Here is a 14,032-nt window from a genome sequence, read left to right as displayed (position 1 = left end):
TCAGCAGATATTAATTTGGATTGTGTTATTTTTTAACTCGAGTTCCAGACATTCTTTCATCAAATTATGTGTTATGAAGCTTTTCAGGTGTCTCACAAGTTACTGCCGGTGATGTGCCAATAAAGTGATGATGGTCCAGGGAGGCTGTCTGACTTCATTTCTTTCCCCTTATACACACCAATAAATACTGAAAAACACAACAGTAGCATTGGTGAATTGAACTTAATTGAAATGAAATGAAACGAAAAGCCAGAGGTGTCCGGACATTGCTTTTTTCGTTTTACTTTTTTTTCTGGATGAAGAAGATGACTCCTGTTCTTAGAATATGGATTTTGAATGCACGTGGTCCTCCATGTTTCCCTCTCAAACTTACGGGGACTGATATAGTAAATCTTTGACAACGCAAAACGTGAATGTACCTTAGTGGCCAACATAATTGAAGATGGCACCTGACTATGGTATCTGTTCTTCAGTTTTCAATTTGCATATACCGCACATATATCAGATTTCAAGTGAATGGGAATACTAGGAATTGATGTTGGTAGTATACATTCACAAAAAAATGGTGACACGAAATACATGTTTTGTTAATATATAATATATATATCTTTTTTTTCAGTCTTAACGCCGCATGTGTTTGACTGAAAACATGATTCCCTCAAAATTACAGATATTAAAATTCAGTTGTTATCATGAGCGACAAAAACAAGAGCTGTCACGGTGTGAAAACAATTCTGCTGTGGACAGCAGTTGATACTTTGATGAAAGATATAAAAAAGTAAAGCCCCGGTAGCACCTTTGTTTCCCGCTACTGAATTGATATATTTGGACGCAACACGAATGTTTGGTGAATGTGATTTGACAGTGATGTAAAAAAGCTGCTGGGTCTATATTTGTGTGGCCAGAGAAGTTGTTTCTGAGGTACCAAAAGAACACAGAGCTGCAACAGTAACACTAGATGTGCCGCTGAAACTGTTCCAAAATCCACATTACTGTTCCACATTCGTGTTAGATTGTGGGGCCAGGCTTCGACACACAAATCAACACCTTGCACGTTATTTTGCGGCAAACACGCTAGAATGTTGAGTAAACAAACGTAAACCCAAAATAAATGTTCATTTGCAAAAGTTCTGATTGGGGAAATCTGTGGTGAACAGTTTGACTGAGAAGCGTATTTGGCAGAAAGCATACCTTAAAATGAACGTTCCACATTAATATAGTTTAGAACTGTCTCAGACAGCGGGGGCCAAATGTAGCTCTCTAAGCATCTCATGGACCACGAGACAAGCAAATAGCTGATTTGTGGCTGCAACTTGCTGTTGGTTATCAAAATTTTTTCTATGAAAAACCTCTATATGGTGGACATGAACAAAGTTCTGTTTATCCTACAGGGGAATAACAAAACATTATCATCATTACTATATCCAAACCTTCTTGTATCTCCATTACAACAGCTCCTGAGAACGACACCTCGAGAACTAACACCACCAAATATGGCTAAAGTCAGTTATTGGCCGACAATAGCACAAACTTCTTGTTCACATACAATTTATATCAATCTAAAGACACAATTCATAGATTTGTTCTTCTGTGATGAATAATGTTCCTGAAGACTGTTTGAATTAGAACGTACACCCTGTTCTCTTTCACTGGCTTTTGTCTGCTTCTTTTTTTGGGAAATGGAAACACATCCTATGACTTCCATCTGGATCTGCTTGGCCTGACATGCAACCACCTGTGACCTGTGTGAACTCACAGAAGCTGAAAATGGTGGCAGAGGCCCGACCTCTGCTTTGCAGCTCTCATGAAATCGCTGTAATGATGTGTGCCTTGTGTGCACATTTATTTTTGTACAATCATATCTCGGTCTCTTGCATATGCATATACACCTATGATATGTCAACAGGTTAAACTGCAGGCTATATTTGCTTTAGATGCATCTCAGCCAAAGATCAACACAGAACCAGCACATATTGTAGCACACCACTGCACTCATCTACAGTGCTTTCATGACATCACAACATCCAAATAACCACAGCGGCAGCACTTAAGTGATTCCTACAATTTACTTTTCTCAGTCTGAGCTGTATTTTTAACCGTGCCGTCTAAAAACAAGCGTGCACTCATATATTTTTGAACACCAAGTCTATTTTCCTTTTGTGTTCTTTGCTAATGTCGTAATTGGTTGTTGGGCTCAGACTGTGGTCGGCATTTCAGCAGTGTAGCAACAACGTGGTTTCTGCGAGCAGCAAACCCCTGTTTAGCAGAACTCACAATTGAACACTGAAATCTAAAATCTGTTCATGTCACTGCATGCGTGTGTGGCAGTTATATTCATTTGTCAGACCCATATTTTGGTCAACGCTGACTTTCAGTTTTGTATTTTATCTTAAATGTGCAGTTAAATGAATAATATTGTTGTAATTACATAATTGAAACTCGTGGATCGGCATGGTTATTCGTAATGAATGAGGCCCTTATTCACGTGTTTTGTATGCTGAGATTGTTCTGGGCTTTTGGGCAGACACAAACAAAAACATGATTTAAATTTTCCGTATTTTGTTGTTCATCTTAATCGGGCACAAAATCAAGTATTGTTGTATCAGCTGTTGCTGTCGTTCAGTCATTTAACATCGCTCCATTGCAAATTTGCTTGAAATAGACTTAATAAATGATGTTTTTTTTTTTTTTTAACTCATGTTTTGTGCTTTAACAAGTGCCAAGTGAATACATGTTCTGAATCTAAATCAGGGGTCAGACTGTGCTTTAAATATAGCCAATTTCTATTGTAGGGATGCTGCGTCGTGGCTACTCTTTAACTTATCTTCACATGTTGGACTACTTCTAACATGCACACAGACATCGTGAGAGGCAAAGGATGAGAGGTTGTGAGAGAAGAAATGTCACCAGAGAAATACTTGATAATGTCTATAAGCAGTAGAGGAAACCACGTGTGAACCACTGCTACACTGTAAGAGGATATGGATTGATGTTATTACTGTCGCTATTTTGTTGAAATGACAGCTTTGTGCCAAAAGGATAGCACACATCAATGTCGTCACATTGACTTTTAAAACTTCGAATAAAAGTCACAATTTCAGATCAAATAAATACCAAAAATAATAATATTAATAAAACTCAATTGCTGGTGGGATAATTTATTATTGAGCTCATCCTTATAGTAGTAAATTTGTGACCATTAAACAAAATAAATAAATTAATAAAACTCTTAAATATAATACAGTGTGAATATTTCTGCTATGTTACTAGCGAGTGAAATGGGTGAGAGAAAAAAAATCCTTCTCTTAGGGGTCAGACTCTCGCAGTCATACCCACTTTTGAGGAGGAACACAATGCACTGTACTGGGACAGGTCAAGCAAACATCAAACACAAACAACACAAGTATAAAAACCAAAATGCCGAACAACTCTTGGTTGGCTGTATTGATCAAACGTTAATAGAACATCAGAGTTTTTTCCAGACTGTAGTGAAGATGATGTTGAAAAATAATTTTTTGTATTTGTAATAACTCTAAGACATTTCTGACCATGCAGTGACATCTGCCTGGAAGTAGTCGAAGTCTTTTCATTTCTGGTGATGGCATAAAGGCCAAGTTCAATCTGTTCATTTGAAGACTGAAAAAAAACATCAATGAATAAAAGATCTTGTTATAACAGTTGAAATCTTGATTTCTTTACATCTTTTGTATTTACTGCCTTTTCACCTCATAGTTTTTTTACCCTTTACATGTGTAAAAATAGTGGCTGGTCCAGGCACACAAACGCAAACAATGAACTGTTCAAATTCATATTCATATATCTTATCAAAATTAAATTCAACGTTCAAGTAATAAATATGGCATAGATAGTAATAAATATGAATCACTCAATTATTAGCTGACGCGTGTGGCTGAACACAGCATTTATTTATCCTATGCGTGTGACACAACACACAAACACGATCACATAAACAGCTTTGTAATATGCCAATGATTATTATATATCTTTTTGTCAAGAGTGATGGTGACACATTCTAAATTCGTGGGACATCTAATGTAACTGACTTTTTGGTCCAGTGAATTTGCAGCCACTGACCTTTTCAATTTCGTGTGTGAGCCACATGAAGACCCTCTGGTCAAATTGACCCCTTTCTGAGGGTCCCCAGTGACTTTAAGGGGGTCTGGTGTGGGAGAAACACAAGTGGAGTAGCCAAGTCTTTGGTGTTGTGTGCATGTGGAAGCAGGTTCAAGACCACATAATGATACTGCCACCCCGTCGCAACATGTGCAGTCAAAAATAAAGCATGACATATGGCTCCATATTGTTCTCATAACGCTCTCGATTTGAATGCACTGTGTGACCAGCAAATGACTGAAGATCTGGCACTGGGGTTTGAGATTTCATATCCACGGTTTAGAAATCTGCAATAAGATCTAAACCTAAGGAGCCGTTCATAATGCGACCGCTGCCTTTTCACCCTGGCACTTGACCATTTACAAAGAAATTAGTTTAATTACCCATAAATGGAAAATGACTTTGGTGAACTGACCCCATGATGTTTGTCCAAATGGGTCTTTTGTTGCGTCAGGAGAACACAGCAGATCTGTATCTCCGAATGATGGAGTCAAACACATGTGCGGTCCAGGTCGGAGCTGGAATGTGAACAAGGCAGCAACGACAGGAGGTGATCTTGTCACATCTCCTCCATAAAAAAATGATCATGTTAAAAGTGAACTGCTTCATGGGAATCATCTCCCAAGCTGGTCCGTGCGTTTGTCCGATCAGATTGTGTGGCTAAATCCACCTCACAATTATATAGTATTTTCATTATTGTGGCCAGTCGAGGGTCAGGCCAAGATATTCCACCTTCTCCTTTCATGCTCCAGTGGCAGACATGGTGAACGTAGATAGTCCAGATACACAAAAGCTCTGACTCTCTCTCAGGCCATTATAAATAAAATTATGTCACGGTCAACTGCGTGCGATCTGATTCCAAAGTAATGGTCAAAAATCCCCTCCCACCGATGCTGTTGCTGTTTTTGCAGCCTCTGGTGGGGGAGACAGCAGTCAGTCCAAGAAGTAAACGTTTTCAGAAAGGTTAGCGGATGAAGCATGTGATAAATGTTTTATGTTCCCACAACACACTAGGGAAAGGCAAGAGACACGAACATGAAAATGTTTCAGAATCCAAGGTATATGGTATTAGGGTGAATTCCAAATCCTCCCTTAATACATATTATTCAGTATATGTTATATATTATAGGTGTTTATTTATTTGTCATGTCCAGTGACTTTGTTTTTTTTTCATGTATGCTGATGCTTTGTGGACATCTTTGATGTTTATTATGTATCTTTACTGTCTTACCCACTGTGGGACTGATAAGGGCCATCTAATCTAATCCTCAATCTTAACCCTCAACCCTCAAAACCAAGTGCTAAGGGCTATGTGTGACATGGAAACTCCTGAAATGCAGATACATCCTCAGGCTGTGTCAGGCAGCATTGCAATAAAGTACCGTTCAGATTGTCTATTCAGAAGAAGAAGAAGAAGAATGCCACAAGATGATGAAGTCAAAATAAATGTCATGCAACAATGAGGCAAATATTCCATAAAATGGGCATAAACTAAGATATTGCAATGATTTTCGTAATATTTATATCTCCATAACAAAGAAAATAGGTTTGTAGCTTTTTGGCATTCTTTATTGGCTGAAAATACACAAAGCATTGTGGCTAGCCTGGGTAGTATGGCTATAGATTAAAATGTTTCTTTTTTTGTTTGTTTTATGAACAAAACAGATTATTTGGTTACGTACACTAAATAGTGAGCAGATATTATAATTCTGTATGGGGGGTTAACTATAAATTGCCAGTGCTTTACTATTTAAAAACTGTAGTTCAATGTGTGTTTAAAGTTTTGAAGACAAAATGGGCTTACCAACACATCCTCACTTCCATGGCGTCATATACAAGTAAGATCCGACTTACGTCCACCTGTACTTAGGACCACAGCCAGCAGAGGCTTTTTTTCTTTTTTTTCATGTCTGGCATCGCAGCACGTAGCAGCCGGGCAAAGCGTACAACAGTTACGGCAGCACAGTATTCCAGCATCTCACTCTCACACAGCCATCTACCACTACAGTAGCACCTATAACCCTCGTGTCGGCTATTTTGAATGGCATTCGACTTACGTCCAATCTGACTTACGACTGGTTGGTCGGAACCGATCCTGATCGTAAGTCGGATGTTACTTGTATTGACTTTGGGAAAGTTGCCTTTTGTTACCTGTACAGACGAGGCAGCCTTCAGTGTTGCATGTTGACGCACTGGCATTACGACACCTGAAAAAAAGGTAGGTTGTCTGCTTCACTAATGACAAAGTCACTAAGGAGAAGAGCCATGTAATGCGCCATAAATAGTTACAGATATCCAGTGTAATTCAGTGAAGAGAGCTTCAGCACATCCTCCCTCCTCACCCATTTCTGCACCCCTACGTGGTACTCCCCAAGCTCCGCGACGCCCAATGGAAGTAAAACATTCCATATGGCGCCGCGCAGTGCACGACCACACCACACTGCCTGGAAGGAAAACAATCTTTCAGTACATTGAAACACCTATGCGTAAAATCAAATGCTGAAGGCTGTCTTTTTTGTCTGTATAGGATATATCACTATTCACTGGTGGGTTCCTTTGCAAGAGTCATTTGCTTAAAATGTAGAGCAAACCGTGTCAGAATATATCTCAACTTGACTAAGGCTTCGAAGTCTTTATCACCGAGCTGTAACAACAGACTATGAAATACAATTCCACTTGTGAAAGCTGGAAAGACAGGTCATAAAAAAGGAAAAAGAAGGTTAACAGGAAAAGGAGACTGCTATATACCTGTTTCTAATCCATCCCGCTATCTCAGGAGACCTAAGTCACATCCCCAGATCTGTTTCACAGGACCACAACAGCAATGAATTTACTCAAAGCTCACTCAACTGAAACGGACTTGATCCTGAAGCAGTGTCACGCTGAGGGTTAATCCCTAAGACGCTTTTGTTTGTAAATAATGAGAAGGCAGCGAAGAACGCACTGTGGTTGCTTTAGGGATATTTACGTTAATGATGTCCCTGGTTTATGGAGGCCTGGTGCTGCATAGGAACCATGGCTGACCCAGAGAACAGCTGAACAGCAGAGCAGAACCTGGCATTGATTTAACACTCCAGTAAAGCAACACTGAGGTCTGATGACTCTGGGTGAGGGATAAAAAGAAATCTGAGGTGTGATGTGTCATTTTTTTCTCTGCAAATAAATAGTGAAAGAAATATGAAAGCACATTTTAAAAACTCGTGTTTGCTCCTTCATGTCACAAGGACAAAAGGAAAACTGCCATAGATTGGTAGATGTTTACCTTCTATTTCTTTTCATAGCAAATATGTGGAGTGTCCTCAGATTGTTGGGATATGCTCTAACATCCATTGTATTTGGTAAAAGAAGTGCCTATTATTGATCCACGCATTAAATGACACTGTGATTTTCTGCTTTTGAGGACAGTTCAAGGAAACTAGTTTTTGCTCAGCTGACTATGGAAAAAAAAGCTTCATTGGAGAACACCTCCACGTCCGTGAACTCTCCTGACAGAAAATTTATGTGACTGTGTGTGGCTACGTACAACTGCAAGAAACAAATCACCCTGAAATCATCAATCTCTTGCAGAAGCTGAACACTGAAGGGAAACAACCAGCCAACACGTCTTACCCAGTCGGTCGGAAAAACAACCCACTGTACATTGTTACTCATGTCTTCACTTTGGGGTTCTTTGTTCCTGCTCCAAACATGCTTCAGACTGCTAATAGATGGTTCGGCCTACTTTCTGCCTCGCTCACCACACAGCGAGACAAAAGTAGTTTTTGAATTGGCACGTCTGTCCCTCTAATATCGGGTTTAATACACACAAAATTACAGTTAATAATAAAGTTGCTCGCTAGAGCTGTAACTCAAAGTGTATGAAGCCCCGGATCGGGTATTTATATAGCGACTCATACAACAAGTTGGCCTATTTAATACTTAAAAAAATATATAAGTAAAAGTATATACAGAGTACATAGAGAAAGACACAGGGTGAAATGGTTGATCTGGAAGTTTAGGGGACTTGCTGATGGGAGTGAGAGCTGCTCTGAAGAGAGAGACAAACCAAATGAGTGAAGGAAAAGTGTCCTGGTGCTGATCTTTTTTCAGAAATTCCAAATACATTGAGTAGATTAGTCACACCATGAAGATGAAGCAGAGCAGATGCAGTTGCACTGTGTCGTTGTAGGTCTATAGGAAGCCTATGACCATGTTCCAAGAGAGGACGTATGGTGTTGGATGAGGAAGTCATGCACATACATGTGCAATATGTGAGGGTTGTGCTGGAATATGCATGAAGACAGCGAGAGAGTGGTGAGGTGTACTGTAAGAGAGATGGAAGGCTTCAAGGTAAGAGTAGTCCACTAGGGATCAGCTCTTCTCCCTTCTGCTTGATATTGTTATGGAAAGACTGGTTATGGAGGAGTCTCCATGGGCAATGATGTTTGTTGACCATATATACATATATGTTATAATATCTACAGTCATTTGTAGTGAGACAAGGATGAGCTGAAGGCAAAGCTGGGGAGGTGGAGCTTCACAATGAATATCTGTAATGCAAGTGATGTGTTGTTAAAAAATATGACAGCATGCTATTAAAAAAAAAAAAATCATTGTGAAATACTCTACAATGTGTTGGTTGTTGCTTCAGTACAGATCGTCTTCCACATTTTATCTGAAAGTTGATCCCCGTGCAGTCCGGGAGCAGATGAGGACAGTGCAGGACAGACAATGCTGGCATGCAGATATTCCTTTAACAGTCCTTCTGGTTGGTTATTAGCAATTCTGCTGATCCCTATCAGAGCAAAAGGCCTGTTGGTGCTCTGTTCTATGTATACCAGATGTCAGAGGGAACTACTGGTGACTTGACACTAAAGATCAGTGCCTAAAAGTTCCCAAAGAAACAACGTGACCTGAATATACCGACACAGTTCAATACAGTTAACCTATTTTAATGAAACAAAATGTTCTCACTTTTAAAAACTGGAAAATAGAAATGATTTTGAAAGGTAAATTCAAAACCTGCCATTTATTAATACACAACAACTAATCAAAGTATAATAATAATAATAATTTTATTATTGAAGTATGCATGGTTTGTTTGAGCCAGCACATTGAAGAAGGTGCTGGATTACAAAAAAATACATTTTACATGAAAAAGATGACATGAACTTTTTTCTTTGCAGTTCAATAAACTCATGAAAACATGATGTAAAATAGATGATGTAAAAATTATAGGCTCAGAAAAAAAACGTATTAACTGCAGATTTTTTTTCTTTCATTATTATTGCTTTTTCACTTGTAGTCCGTGCAACTGCCGAACCACTCTGACTTGTGTCACTGCTTTTAGCAGAAAAGAATCTGGAGCGTGTACTGCTCCAGCTGTTCCCTCAAGACCTGAACGTTGGTCTGAGGCATGTCAGGGCCGTCCAAAGTTTGAATTAGAGCAGGCGCCCGGTTGAAGCCACCAGGGTAAAATTAGACAAGAGGTCCAGGCTTCCAGTTCACTCTCTTTTAGGGGATTTGGTGACATTAAAGTTATTGGAGGAATAATGTGAATGATTAAAAGTCCTGATTATGGCAGAAGACGGAAGTGGCCTCACCTCTAGAGAAGGGGGTGAGGGGTCGAGGTGAGATTTTAATGCCTAATTTAACACTCGATTTGTGATGTGAACTGTTAGTGAACCTTTAAAAGTGCATTAGAACAATGTGTGCGAGTCCTAGCCGGCCATTATGCCATTTTTGTAGTTTCTCCCCTGTGTTTTCATAGAGGAACGTGAACGGTCGTAAAATGGTTTAGTCTTTTAAAAGCAACGTGTGCTCCGTGTATCATATGACACATGGAACTGTGACACTTGCGCTCTGCAGATTGTTCCATAAAACTGTGGCTAAAAGCCTTTTATTTTCCCAAGCATAAAAAGCCCTAAAACTACAAGTGATGGTAACAAGGTCAACATATGATGGTGGAATTACATGACAAATAAAAAAATAGTTCAGGAGGACTGCAAATGTTTTTCGCTCTATCAAAAATAATTTTGTCTTTTTTAATTTTTTTCACTTTTGTCTATATCACATTTCATTGTGTACAGTTGGTGCGCCATAGGTCGAGGGTTATTCACAAATTGTGTCTCAGTAAATATTAAAAACTAGGTGGGCAGAACAAGTTTTGGGTCAAAGAAAGAGTAATATAGAAAAAAAAAGTGATCATAGATCAACCTCCATCTGAAATGTCAGGCTTCTACTGTGAGGAAGGTGGTTTAAAACCCACAAGTCCACCGTGTCACCAATAACCATGATAGTGAAACCCAAACACTGGGTTGCCAGTGGAACAAAAACATTTTCGGAAAACAGCTTCCAACCCTAATTGGAACAGGAGCAGTAGCAGCAAAGTGACATCATGTGACCATTAACAGGTGCTTCATCCGGTGGACTGTTCATGGGAAAGTTTTCATTTAAGTTTCCAGGTAACGCGTCCACACCAGAGCAGGCAGGTGATTAGTCGCCTGTTACAAGCTGTTGTCAATGTTTATGACGTGTCAGAGCGACGAGAGACAGGCCTGCTGTAGCTCCCAGAGGTCACAGTCGTGGGTCAGAGAGAGGGAAGGAGAGTCAAGGGCGGGGGAGGGGGGTTGACCAGTAAACTTGAGTCACCCAGTCCAACATAAGAGGTGTAAAGATTGTCTCCATTTGTCTGTTCCTTTCTCAGGAACATTGAAACACATTTTTAGCTTAGCATCTCCTGAACATCTCCAAGCGATGCGGAGGATTTGTTATAATTGTAGAGTACACAATTCAAGAGGCCGCTCTCACATTTATAACTTGCACTTCATTGTCATCCTATCTGCTCCCAAGTCCAGTGGCTGCTCTCAAAGTGCTGCCAGTACTGACAAAGAAGGCACCCAGAAGTACCTCATTCATTCATAGACTGAGTGGCTGACTGGGCTACAGGCAGACGATGAAGCATAGATGCAGATGACATAATCCGTACAACACTGAATGTGCAACAATAAATATCCATATCATAACTGACCATCACTGCGAAAACAGACAGCTGACTTTGAGAGTAAAGCCACACTGCTGAGGACAATGGAGGGACAGAACTTGGGTTCCTGCACAAGTACATGGTCATATTCAGATCTGCCATCCACTGGTAGTAGACATTGAGAGGAGGACATTAGCATCTGACTTCCAACAAGGGTTTGAGGCAAGGAATTCCTGCGCACTCCATTCATGTCAGGGTCATATCGAGTAGGATCCTTGGCTTAAGTATGGAAGATTTGTTGTCACATGGAAGACCAGGCCATGTTGAGTGGCGAGACAGGGGACATGATGGATGAAGTAAGTGAGAGAGTAGCAGGTGGATAAAGAGGAAGACAACAGACAATAACAAGGTTCATGGAGGATGTAACTGAGCACATGAAGGGGATGGATGATCAACATGGCCACACCTGATGGGACCTGCAGAATCACAAAGAAGAAATGACCGAAATGGAGCTGAGCTTCAAGTACAAGGTTTTCATTTTACAATCATTTTAGTCCCTAATCGCACTATGAAATATCATAACTGAGAGGCGATGATAAAAGTATTTTGAGATTCATTTAGACAGGGAAGCGTGGCCCGCCGTCTTACTACTTTATCACATACATGAGGGAAAACTGGAACAGGTTCCAGTGCCTTATAAGACTCTGTTGCGTAGCAAACCAAGGAGCCATATTACAGCGAAATAATCCCACTGACTATGGAGTCTTTGAATGTATCAGATAATCTCACGAAAAGGGGTTAACATTATTGCTTTGTGACTCATTCTAGTTTCACAAAGACACTCCAGCACTTAATGTTATAGCTTATCATGGCAAAACAATGACTTTAAAAGAGCTTTAGAGCGCATCAGTTTTAACCATCGACCGACTCCTAAGAATCCGCTGGGATCCGTCTGGAAACAGATCTGTTCAGAACAGTCAGAGCAGAAAACAGATTTCCTCTCGAGTTTCTTCTTTTTCTCTCATCTTGCATCTCAGTTTTCCTTCCCTCTCACTGCAGTCTAGACAGATGAGAGAACTAGAGGAGGCAGGGATGTAGCTGCCAAATAGCGGGCTGCAGAAGTTTGACACACACACACACTTTTCTACCTGCGTCTGGTTGGACAGAAGAAACAAACAAATGTGGATTATGACAATTAGTGGCCTGGTGTTTCCTGAGCTTAGTGAATCGGACTAATTAATCAAGACTCCTTTCTTGAGCGCACACATGCTTCCACACACATGCGGCTAATGAACAGAGTAATATTCAAACATGTGGGAACCATTTCTTCTCCTGCCTCCTGCTCTCTATGACAACAGAGAGGAACACCACGTTTGGAAAAAGAAAACATGCCACTGAACCGAGTGTGATTAGTAAAGGGCTCACGGTTGAACTGGACCAGGTGCAATATTGATCCAGAGAAACAAATGTCAGCGTGGTGATATGTATTCCTGATGTTGTAACCCTTCATTAGTCAGGCAGCTGCGTGGCCGATTTTACTGCAAGCACCACGGTCGGCATGAGAGTTGCTGGAGTTTACTGAGCAGCCAAGGACATGAGGTTGGAGGATTTATTGGTCAGCAGAAAGAACAGGTTGCTCTGTGTAGCAGAACTTTGGCACATTGTAACTACAGCTAAGTCACCTACACTGGGTGCTCATGCGCCAGTGTTTCTCTTCTGGTGCGCATTAATATGCTCCTGCATTTGCAATGAGTGGAGACACAGATGGACAGTAATTTATATATTGTTGAGCAGCACATGATGAAGTTCTGAAAGATAAATGGGATATTGCTTTGGTGGGAATTACAGTTTTGTTTGGATATACAGACACAGACTTTTATATATATGTACTACTCTGGCAGATATTTTAGAGTGAACCTGAAGAAAGACGTCTGTACTAAATAACCAAGTGATACAAAGATGATTTCTTGATAAGCGTGAAAGGGGTTCAAGGCTTGTGGAAACAATACATTTTTCTTGACCTTAATATTAGTAATACCAGAGATGTATTTGTAATTGTGGGAAAGCCATATTTACAGACACGTTCTACTTGATAACATGCTATGAAAGCGCTTGAGGTCGCGATGTCTAGTAGTCAAACGCACAAATTGAGTTTTTACTTTTGCGCAACTCAATCCTTTTATTACTTCAATAGTTTGTCTGACCGCTGGTTTTCGGAACTTGACAAACTCAAGAGTGGAAATTTTTAAAATCTAAACTCACCTAAGAACTATTTAATATCACAAAAGCCTCACGGGTTTGGAGAGGCAAAAACAATCACCTGGAATGAGTCATGGAACATGGAGTCTATTATGTTATGTTTCACTCTTATAGCCAAGCACGCTGTCCTGCCCTCACCAACTAACTTCAGCGTGTGGCTTGAGGCAGATCCGGCCTGTACCCAGTGTGCTGCCCCTGCAACCCTCAAACCCATCCTGGGGGGTTGCAAGATCAGCCTTTGCCAAGACAGATACACCTGCAGGCACTAAAAAAATGCATCCCCATTCCTCCCAATAGCAATGTGTTTGTACACAATAAATGACCTCTTTGAAGCACTACTATATACCTTTTCCTTTCTCACTCTTTAGATTGGCAAAGGATGTTATTGTCCCAACAATTTGATACCAACCATCATTGAAACCCTTGTAAGTGAATGGGTTGATTTCAAGCTGTTGACATCAGCTGGAATGATCCTAATGTCAAAACAAATCTACCAGAAGAGCCTTAAAAAATTAATAAAATAAAATAAATAAATAAAAATATATATATATATATATATATATATATATATATATATATATATATATACACACACACATATATATAAAGGAGTGATATCCATCTTGGTTCCTCTGCATTGTTCAATTATTGAAACACCAGGCCAGTGCTTTTCACTAT

The sequence above is a fragment of the Synchiropus splendidus genome, chromosome 1 (genome assembly GCF_027744825.2).
Source record: "Synchiropus splendidus isolate RoL2022-P1 chromosome 1, RoL_Sspl_1.0, whole genome shotgun sequence".
In the NCBI taxonomy this organism is placed as follows: Eukaryota; Metazoa; Chordata; class Actinopteri; order Syngnathiformes; family Callionymidae; genus Synchiropus; species Synchiropus splendidus.
The sequence above is the reverse complement of the archived record's forward strand: the minus strand, read 5'-3'. Positions refer to the sequence as shown.